Consider the following 8779-nt stretch of genomic DNA (forward strand, 5'->3'; position numbering starts at 1 on the left):
CCCCCCGATTGTCAAAGGCATTTGGAAGTGAAGGCAGAGATTGAGACGTATTACACTGTAGACTTGTGTGGCATCTGTTGGTACTTAGAAGCTTGAAGCAATGCGCTTAGGTTATCACTATCTTCCCCACACACACACACAAACCCCTCCAGTGTTTATAAGTCATCTTAGCAACACTGGATGAATGGTGCCTTTCATTATTAATATTTTCCTTCAGTGTGCTGGCTTTTATTTGCTGACCAAATCGCCCCAAGCAGTTTTAAGAGACGATGTATGAAAAGCTCCAATGATCTAGTTTTTTAAAAAAAAAAAATGACATCAAAGGCGAACATCTATCTCCAAGTTAAACGTTTGCATCTCTGGCAATTTTTTAAAAAGCTGATGAAAGGTGAAAGTCTTTGACATTTCAAGTCACTCTAAGAAACATCAGGGAAAAGGTCCTTTTGTTTTCCAGGGGAAGGAGATCCTGTTTTGAGAGAGAGAGAGATCCTTCTCCGCAAGGTCATCGCACTCATTATGATTTTTTATTTTTTAAAGGGGCACACTGCTTAGCGCGGTGACTTCCGATATGCGGCTTGTCTTGCTGGGATCGATTTCCCCCCTTTTTCACTGGGAGCGCGCGACTGGTGCCCGGGCAGTATTATTCTAAGGAACGGAGATTGGTATTCTGGCGTATCTGTGTGGCGTGTGCGTTGAGTGTGCGAGAGATTTCCCTGCTTGGGCGAGGAGGGAGCGCATGGGAACTCTTCCTCACTACACTCGCCACTGCTGTGGTGGGAATTAAAAACAACCCTGCTTGAATAGGACCGGAGTGGAGAGAGTGTGCGTGCGTGTGTGAGGGAGACAGCAACAACAACATGATCACGACACGCCAGGCAGCGTGTGAGCCGTACCGAGAAAGGAGGGTGTGTATGTGTGTGTGTGCGTTTTAAAGAGGTGACTGAATCCGAAGCCAGATCAAAACAATGGAGAAAGCAGGTTGCGGGAGATACGAAAAGGGACGCGCGCGGGAAGCGAGGCGTTCTACTCAGCGACGACTCAGCCAATCAAGGCGCGCTCTGCCGTGTCTTCCGAAGGTCCGGGGGGGGGGCAAAAAAAATGAGCCGACCGCTCTGCTCTCTGCAGTGTCCCACCCGATTAAGACTGCGGGTCTAGGCGCTCTTACTTGGAAGTAAGCCCCCTGAGAATGCCAAAGAACTTACTCCTGCGAAGATGTGTCTTGAAACCCTTGTCTTCGTTCCAAATAGGAATTGTGGGCAATATTGATGCGTGGAAGGTGTTCTTTTTAAACAGACCTCAACAGGGGCACCTCACAGTCTTTAGGGAATTTGGAGAAGCGTGCCACCCCCACCCCCCAGCAAGGCTTCCATTACCCGAAAAGCAATTTGTTTTGAAGATCACACACTAAGCCAATGAATTGGTTTAGAAAACCACAAATTAAGTTGGCTTTACTAAGCTAGGTGTCATGGCCAAGGCAGGATGCAAAGAATATAGGGTCAGAGGAAAGTAAAGGAGTGTGGGAAGAAAGGTGTGGTGCTGACCTGTTGGGAAAAGGCCACACACCACTGGAGCATTTGGGTGCCAGTGCAGAGACCAACTTCTGACAGGAGGGTTCACAGTGCAGTTAATCCAAAGTCGAAATGTAAGCAAATTAACTCTTTGCTGTCAGTCAGTGCCCTTACAGTTCTAGTGGTTATGCCAATAAAGGTCTGTGTATATGTATGTACAGTTCTAGTGTTCTCCCCTTGCCCTAAGCAAAAACAAAACAAAAACGCAGTCTCACGCTCCAGGTATTCATTTGCTGCATTACACTGTCCAGACGATACTTTCTCTTGCTATGCTTGTTGTTGGCATTCTGGATGATGGTGTTTTAGTCCCACATTAACCTTGAGCAACCTCTGCAAACCCACTGCAAGCTTTTGCTATAGTTGACTATCTACACAGACTACTACAGCAAACCCTGATCTCCCTCTCAGATCCTTTTCACAGTGCACGGTGTGTCCCTTCCAGCTTTATGTCTGGACAAATCAAATTTCCTACTTTTCCTCTTTTTTTTGGCCGTCTTTGTGTACAGCACCCAGCAACACCCTTGCTGGGAGATCCCCTGCTCCTACTGAATCCCCTGATGTCTTTTACTGGAAGCAGCTGGCAGTCAGGAGCCTTCATCCAGCAGAATCCATATCTGTCCCCCCCCCCCATGCATTCTTATTTGGTACACAGTAGGCATTGCTCTCCTGTAAATTGCACTGCACTGTTTCTCTAGATAATGAACTGCATGGTGCAAGGCAAGTGACAGGAGATAATGATTCTCTGTGATTTTCAAATCCCGCCAGGACATCCCACCAAATGAGCAGACTGATGGACAGAAGGTGGCAGAAAATGCACAACCGTTAACCTTATGTAACTGCATTAAAGGTAGCTGCAGGAGGGACCAGACCTGAAGATAAAAGGGGGGTGGGAGGGAAGAGATGAACCGGCAGGTTGTGGTGTTCTGCGAGATGTGAGAGCCTCAGTGTTTGAAATAAAACGGGCAAGTAAAAAACAATCCCTATCCTTTGGGTTCATTTTGAATGCATTTTGGTTCACTCTCTACCCAAGAACACCAAGGCTGTTGCAAAGCCAGTTGACCATAGTACTTTCTATGCAGTTGACCTTGTTGACCTTGTTGTTTGTTTGTTTTATAATTGATGCCTGGCTTCTCTTAAGAGCATACTCATTCAAGCATCAGTTATTCTGTTGGAGTTTCTGTCCTCCCTTTCCAGCAGAGAGAAAGCATTTAGATTGTCTGTATCCTTCTACCCCTTAGGGACAAGTAATGCAAAGCAGTTGCATTGGGGCTTTATTCCAAAGAGGATGCCTCCAATCTTTATCTCGTTGTGTGTGTTGTTGTTGTTGTTGTTTTAAGCAAGCAAACAAGACTACCCTGAGGATGAAGGGAGAGAAAGTGTCATTCTGACTCTTCATTTCAGATGTGAAATGGCTGAAACTGGGCACTGTCTAGAGATGACACCTCTGCAGAATTCCGGGGATACAGAACATAGTCTTTTTTCCATATTTGTTTTATTTGGACTGCCCAAGTCTTCTGGTCACCACAGCAGCAGCCATGGAGTGCTCTGTTCTTTCAGCAGTCACTGCAGAGCAATGGTGTGGGAACACACCAGCTGCATCTGGCTACTGCTGCACTCAGGGGTAGACTCCCTCTGCGGTACTGGTGGAAAAAATAATCCCCCTTCTCTTGAGGTAGTGCAGTTTGCTGGACACATGCCATGCATCTTCATCCAAACCAGCATGTTTTCCTAGTCTGTCACATTAAAGAGGAAATCGGGTCACCAAGAATTCCACTGTTTTACATGGATGATACAATCAGGGAGGTTATACAAGTACCTAATTCTGTCCCATCAACTCTTTTGCCAGTCTAGGGAGGGGACAGGGAGGACTTGTCCATTATTCTTCAAATGCTTTTTCACAGGGCCACTTAGGAGAAGGTAATCAGTGAACCACGCATGTACTTTTTAAACATGGTATGTATTGGAACAGTAAGACAGAGACACTTTTTTGTGCTAATTTCATTAGGCAAAACAGTAGCATTTGATTATAGATATTCTTTGGAGACGGATGAGCATAAGTTATTCACGAGGCTGGTGTTATTAAGCTCTTTCGAGAGACTTCATGGTTTTTTCCTGCCATAAAGGAATGTGCAGCGAAAATAGCATTAATGTGTTACACAGAAGAGCATTATGTTGTGACATCTTCATAACAGAAAGTAATCTAAAAGGTGAGAAGCTAGGGCTTCGTTGTGATCGGGCATCAAAATTTTATATTGTTTAGTAGCACAGTCAGTTCCCATCTGTGCCTAGCTCATGAGTTACATAACAGCCTTTACCATCTTAACACTTTGACGTGGAGGGTGTGTTTCTAAAAGATGAAGTAACTTTTGCAGTAAGCTGCTTTTACTTATTAAATAAGAAGTATAACTGGAATAAGATTTTGTTGGATATTTATCATGTCTAACCAACATTCTTATTGCAGCTGTCATTGGCGAGGTTAAAAAATGAGCAAGAGTCTTTTTACTTAATTAAGCAGATTTCCTATAAGGCCTGATGCTGATTCAAGGGACTGTGACAATAGGAAGTCTGTAAATATGACCACCAGATAGATTTCTAGACCTTTTCCAAATAGCCCATTATAGCATATAAAGATTTATACAGTGCAATCCTATGCAGAGTTACTCCAGTCCATTCGTTTCAGTAGGCTCTCTGCATAGGCTTGGTACTGATAATATGCTCTGACCTCTCTAAAAACCTGTGGTCTGTGAATTGCTACACTTAAAAGGGATGGATTGGGGGGGGGGGTGTTAGTAAGTAAATATTTAACTGGGATGTATGCAGTTGCAACGTCCCCCTTCCCATATACTTTAAGAGAAAAAAATATATTTTTCCTATTAAAGGAAGCATCAAATTGTTGAAAGACTATCAGAACATTTGGATGGTTTTAGTGGCACATTGCTTAAAGAGTTAAAACATTTTCTAATGCAAGAAATGGGTTAAGAATTCTGAATTAAATCCTTTCTCACAATGGTCAGCATTTTGTCTGCTGGAGTGTTGCATAATCTCACTGCTGGAGAAGTAAATGCTAGAGATGCCTGTTAACATAAATCTCCAGAAAGCACCACACCGTACCATTTACTGTTATTTCAACAATATAAATGTCCCTCTTTTTCTTTTCTTTCTTTTTTTCGGTATGTGCTTCAGGGAACCTCAGTTGGCAGTACGTTCCCATGCACGCACATGGGATGAAACGGAGCACATTTTCCTATTTGGCAATAATTATCCATGTAGGAAATTTGCCTTGTGTGAAGTATTTCTTATTAGAACCAATATGCTTTTATCTTTCAGTCTGCCTTCCTGACAGGATGGCCTTATTAACCTGGTTTCATCCTGGTTTCCCATCAGTTTTCTTCCGCTACCTTTCCTTCCCTCTTGAAAAAAGATGCAAGGTTAGGCTACTTGGCAGTATTGAAATGCAGAATGGATTCTGTTCTGTTATGTAACCCTTTGGCTGCCTGTGCCACAATTGCTGAGCCATCCAAGTGTCCATACATGTTGGTTTCTGTTCTGACTTAGTCTTTGGCCCTCAGATTTTGGCCCAGCTTTACTCCCCCACTTTTAGTGCCATCCATCACCCACTATTGATCCAGGTTCCTTATCTTTTCCAACTTCCCCTGCAGAATGTTGTTGCTAAATTTTTGTGTGAATATTCCAGTATATCACTGTAGGGCTCTTCCCACTGATGGCTCTCATACTGCATAACTGATGTGCTTAGGGACTGTGCTAATTTTTGAACCTGGAATGTAGAATTATATAATGAACTGGAATGTGAAATTGTGCAGCAGTATTTTAATATTCAAGCTAGATGATGCTGAACTAATGACCTGCCTTATGTAATAAAAAGAATCCAGTAGGTATAGCTTTTCCTCTACTGTATCACACCACCTTCATGCCAGCTTTCCTTATGCAGGGAGATGGGTTAGGATTTGTTTGTGTGTATGGTATATTTACAAGTGCAATCCTAAACCAAGTTGCAACTTTTTAAGTTCACTGTAGTCAAGGGTGTGACTCAGTTTAGAATTGCACTGCTAGTCCCAAAGGGTATGGTCAGGAAAAGCTTTCCAAGTTGATTCTATTGATTGTATAAACTGCCCCCAAATATGATGATTGCTTGAGTCAAACCAGAGGCCTGAGTAATTTGGCCAGTAAGTGTAGATTCAGTATTCAGAACAGAATAGAGCAATAATGAACACCTGAACTGGGGACTCTGCTTCTAGACTCATGATTTCTCTGGCCTTGCAGATTGCACATTGTATATGTCTTTCCTGGCTGAAATAGCTCAAAAGTATTCCCAGTTTTTTAATGCTCCTCGAGGATTTGATACGTTAGCTGGAGCAATAGTGTGACAAGCAAACTAGGAGCCAGGATTCAGGTACTGTCTCCCCATCATTACCCAATTAATTACACACTCTTCATCTTGGAAGGCAAGACTGTTAATGTTTTAAAGATTGTCAGTTATGTCAGGCTTAGGGAAAAATAGTTAAGGTTTGGAGCTATAAACCCAAGTTCCTTTTCAAAGTGGTAAGATTGCCCTGTGAAAAACAGAAAGGTACTCATTGGTGAACACTTAAAATAACTATCAACTTGGAACCTTGAGTTACTTACTTCACAGTCTGTGTCTAAACACAACATCCACCATACTGTTCTTTCCCATAGTCAGTGCATTTGAAACAGGTTGGATGTTACATATCAAGAAACCTTCTCTTTATGCCAAATGTTATGGCATGGCATGACCAATGTGTATGGTTCCAATAATGTCTATTTTTTTTCTTAAATGCTAGCTGGCTGATCGGAAGCTGCAGGATTATTATTCCTCTTGAGCCTTGTCTGCACTGCAGAAGTTACAGTATAGTTTAGTATATAGGGAGTCAATCTAGCCTTTCTAGCTTGGGTGGAGTATTTTCATAGTTCTAGGATGCCTCATCCTGCTAATGCCTCATCCTGCTAATGAAGATGACTAACCTATGTCAATCTATTAATGTTTATGGCACTTTACATATACAAGCATATGGATGGATGGATGGATGGATGGATAGGTAGAAAGATGGACAGAGAGATATAAGCAGGGGTCATTTCATAGAAAAAGAGCTAGGGGGACTCATTAGAATAACTCATTAGCATATGCCACACCCCCTGACATCACCGGAAGTGTGTCCTCCCCACAGCCGGCGGCGACCTCCAGCGGGCACCAGCAGGGAGCTCCAGGCCCCGCCCTCCCGCACCTCACCCGGAGGGATGGCGTCCCCCCGCGTCCCCCCCAAATGACCCCTGGATATAAGTAATCAAATAGATACGATTTCTGTTCCAAGGAGCTTTCCATTAAAAATGTGTACAGTTGAAATGCCGTGACGTGGATAGCCCAGGCTAGCCCGATCTCATCAGATCTTGGAACCTAAGCAGGGTTGGTCGTGGTTAGGACTTGGATGGGAGACCACCAAGAAAGTCCTGGATCTCTGGGCAGAGGCCAGCAATGGCAAACCAGCTCTGAATGTCTCTTGCCTTGAAAACCCTAGAGGGTCACCATGAGTCAGCTGCGACTTGATGGCATTTTCCTCCACCACAGCTGGAAAGGGAAATGAAAGAGAAGAGAGCCAGCTATAACAGAGAACAGAAGTGTGGGAGGGGGAAGGATAACAAAGGATAAATGTGAGTTTAGGTTTAAGGAGTTTGACCCCAAACTTCACAGGAAAAGTGAGATGTGAAGGCAAGAGAGATGGCACCATACAGATATTACTTGAGATAGTTGTTTCCATCAAGGAGAGAGGGTAGATCATTCTGATGGTAAGGATTTTTGATCCCTACTACTACATGCCTGGATGTGAAATCATGAACGATGCAGAGAAAAATATGATCATAGTTACCTCTTTCATCAAGTTAACATGTATTTTGTTTGGCTTTAATAGTCACTCCTAAGCACAGTTACACATTTCTAAGTGCATCTACGTCAGTGGATTTAGAAGGGTATAACTTTGCTTAGGATTGCACCATTAGTTACTCAGGGAACTCAGAAGTGTGTTTCAGTTTTATCCGGTTGTATTATATTGCCTTTCATTAATTTATACCCGGACTCAAGCAACAGAATTCCTTAATAAATATGTACTTTCTTCTAAGTGTATTTTGATCAGTATCCATGACAATATGATGTGCTGAATTTCAAGAACATGGAAATCATTGTGGTTATGGTACAGTGAAATAGCATAACAGGCTATAGAATTTCATCACACAATTGCAGCCTCTAGGGAGATTCCAACATACAAAAGTAATAGACCTTGACTCAAAACTCTAGTGATGAGTCTCTCAAACTCTAGTGCTATGCCAAGTTGCAAAACAAGGTTCATGTCACATCTACAGGATAGTAGACACAGTTGAAGGGGCACAGCCATATTATAGGAATACTATAAAGAGAAGATCATGTATTGACAAATCCATGTCGATGCTCCCTCTAAACTGTGGAGTCTTGTGAGGTACTGGCATTAAAGTTGTGAGCGAGCGATTTGGCTACTGTATAAATTAGCTTGCTCTGGAGCCATCTTTCCTGAACTAAGACAAAAATGTGTGAGCTGGAGGCTAGAAAACTGTGAGCTAGCTCACACTAACTCAGCTTAGAGGGAACACTGATCCATGTGTACTTGTGATCAACCTTATAGTACATCCAGTTTTCATGGTGGTATTTCATGGTGGTATTTATATATATCACCAGTCTGCCCACTGACATTTTAGCATGAAATTCCACAGGACCCTTACAAGGCCTTCTATACCAGCTTGCTATTTTCAGGGGTCTTTTTGTGGAAAAAGAGCTGCAGGAGCTCATTAGCATATGGTATGCTAATGAGCTACTAGGCTATTAACATAATAGCTCATTAGCATATGCAACACCCCCTGACATCACCGGAGGTGATGTCAGAAGGGGAAGCAAAAGGGGGGGGGAGGCATCTTCAAAAGCCTCCCCTTCCCTTCCCTGGGAGGGGAAGCGAAGAGAGAAGGGGTTTAAAGTTTAAATCCCTTCTCACTAGAGTTGGGCCACAGAAGGAGGAAAGAATGAAGGGAAGAGAGAGAGAGAGTAGACAGAAGGAATGAAGGAAGGAAAGAGAAGGAAAGAAGGGGGAAAGAAAGAGAGAAGGGAAAGAGGAAAAAGAAAGAATGAAAGCAGGGAAAGACAGGAGTGAAAGAAT

General features: G+C 43.0%; 1 protein-coding gene across 1 annotated transcript in view; it reads left to right on the forward strand.

Annotated features, from left to right (window-relative positions):
• VSNL1 (visinin like 1) overlaps positions 1–8779 on the forward strand; it is a 138406-nt gene that overhangs the window by 677 nt on the left and 128950 nt on the right. The window lies entirely within an intron of this gene.

The sequence above is a fragment of the Gekko japonicus genome, unplaced genomic scaffold (genome assembly GCF_001447785.1).
Source record: "Gekko japonicus isolate JY-2015 unplaced genomic scaffold, Gekko_japonicus_V1.1 scaffold121, whole genome shotgun sequence".
NCBI classification, from domain to species: Eukaryota; Metazoa; Chordata; class Lepidosauria; order Squamata; family Gekkonidae; genus Gekko; species Gekko japonicus.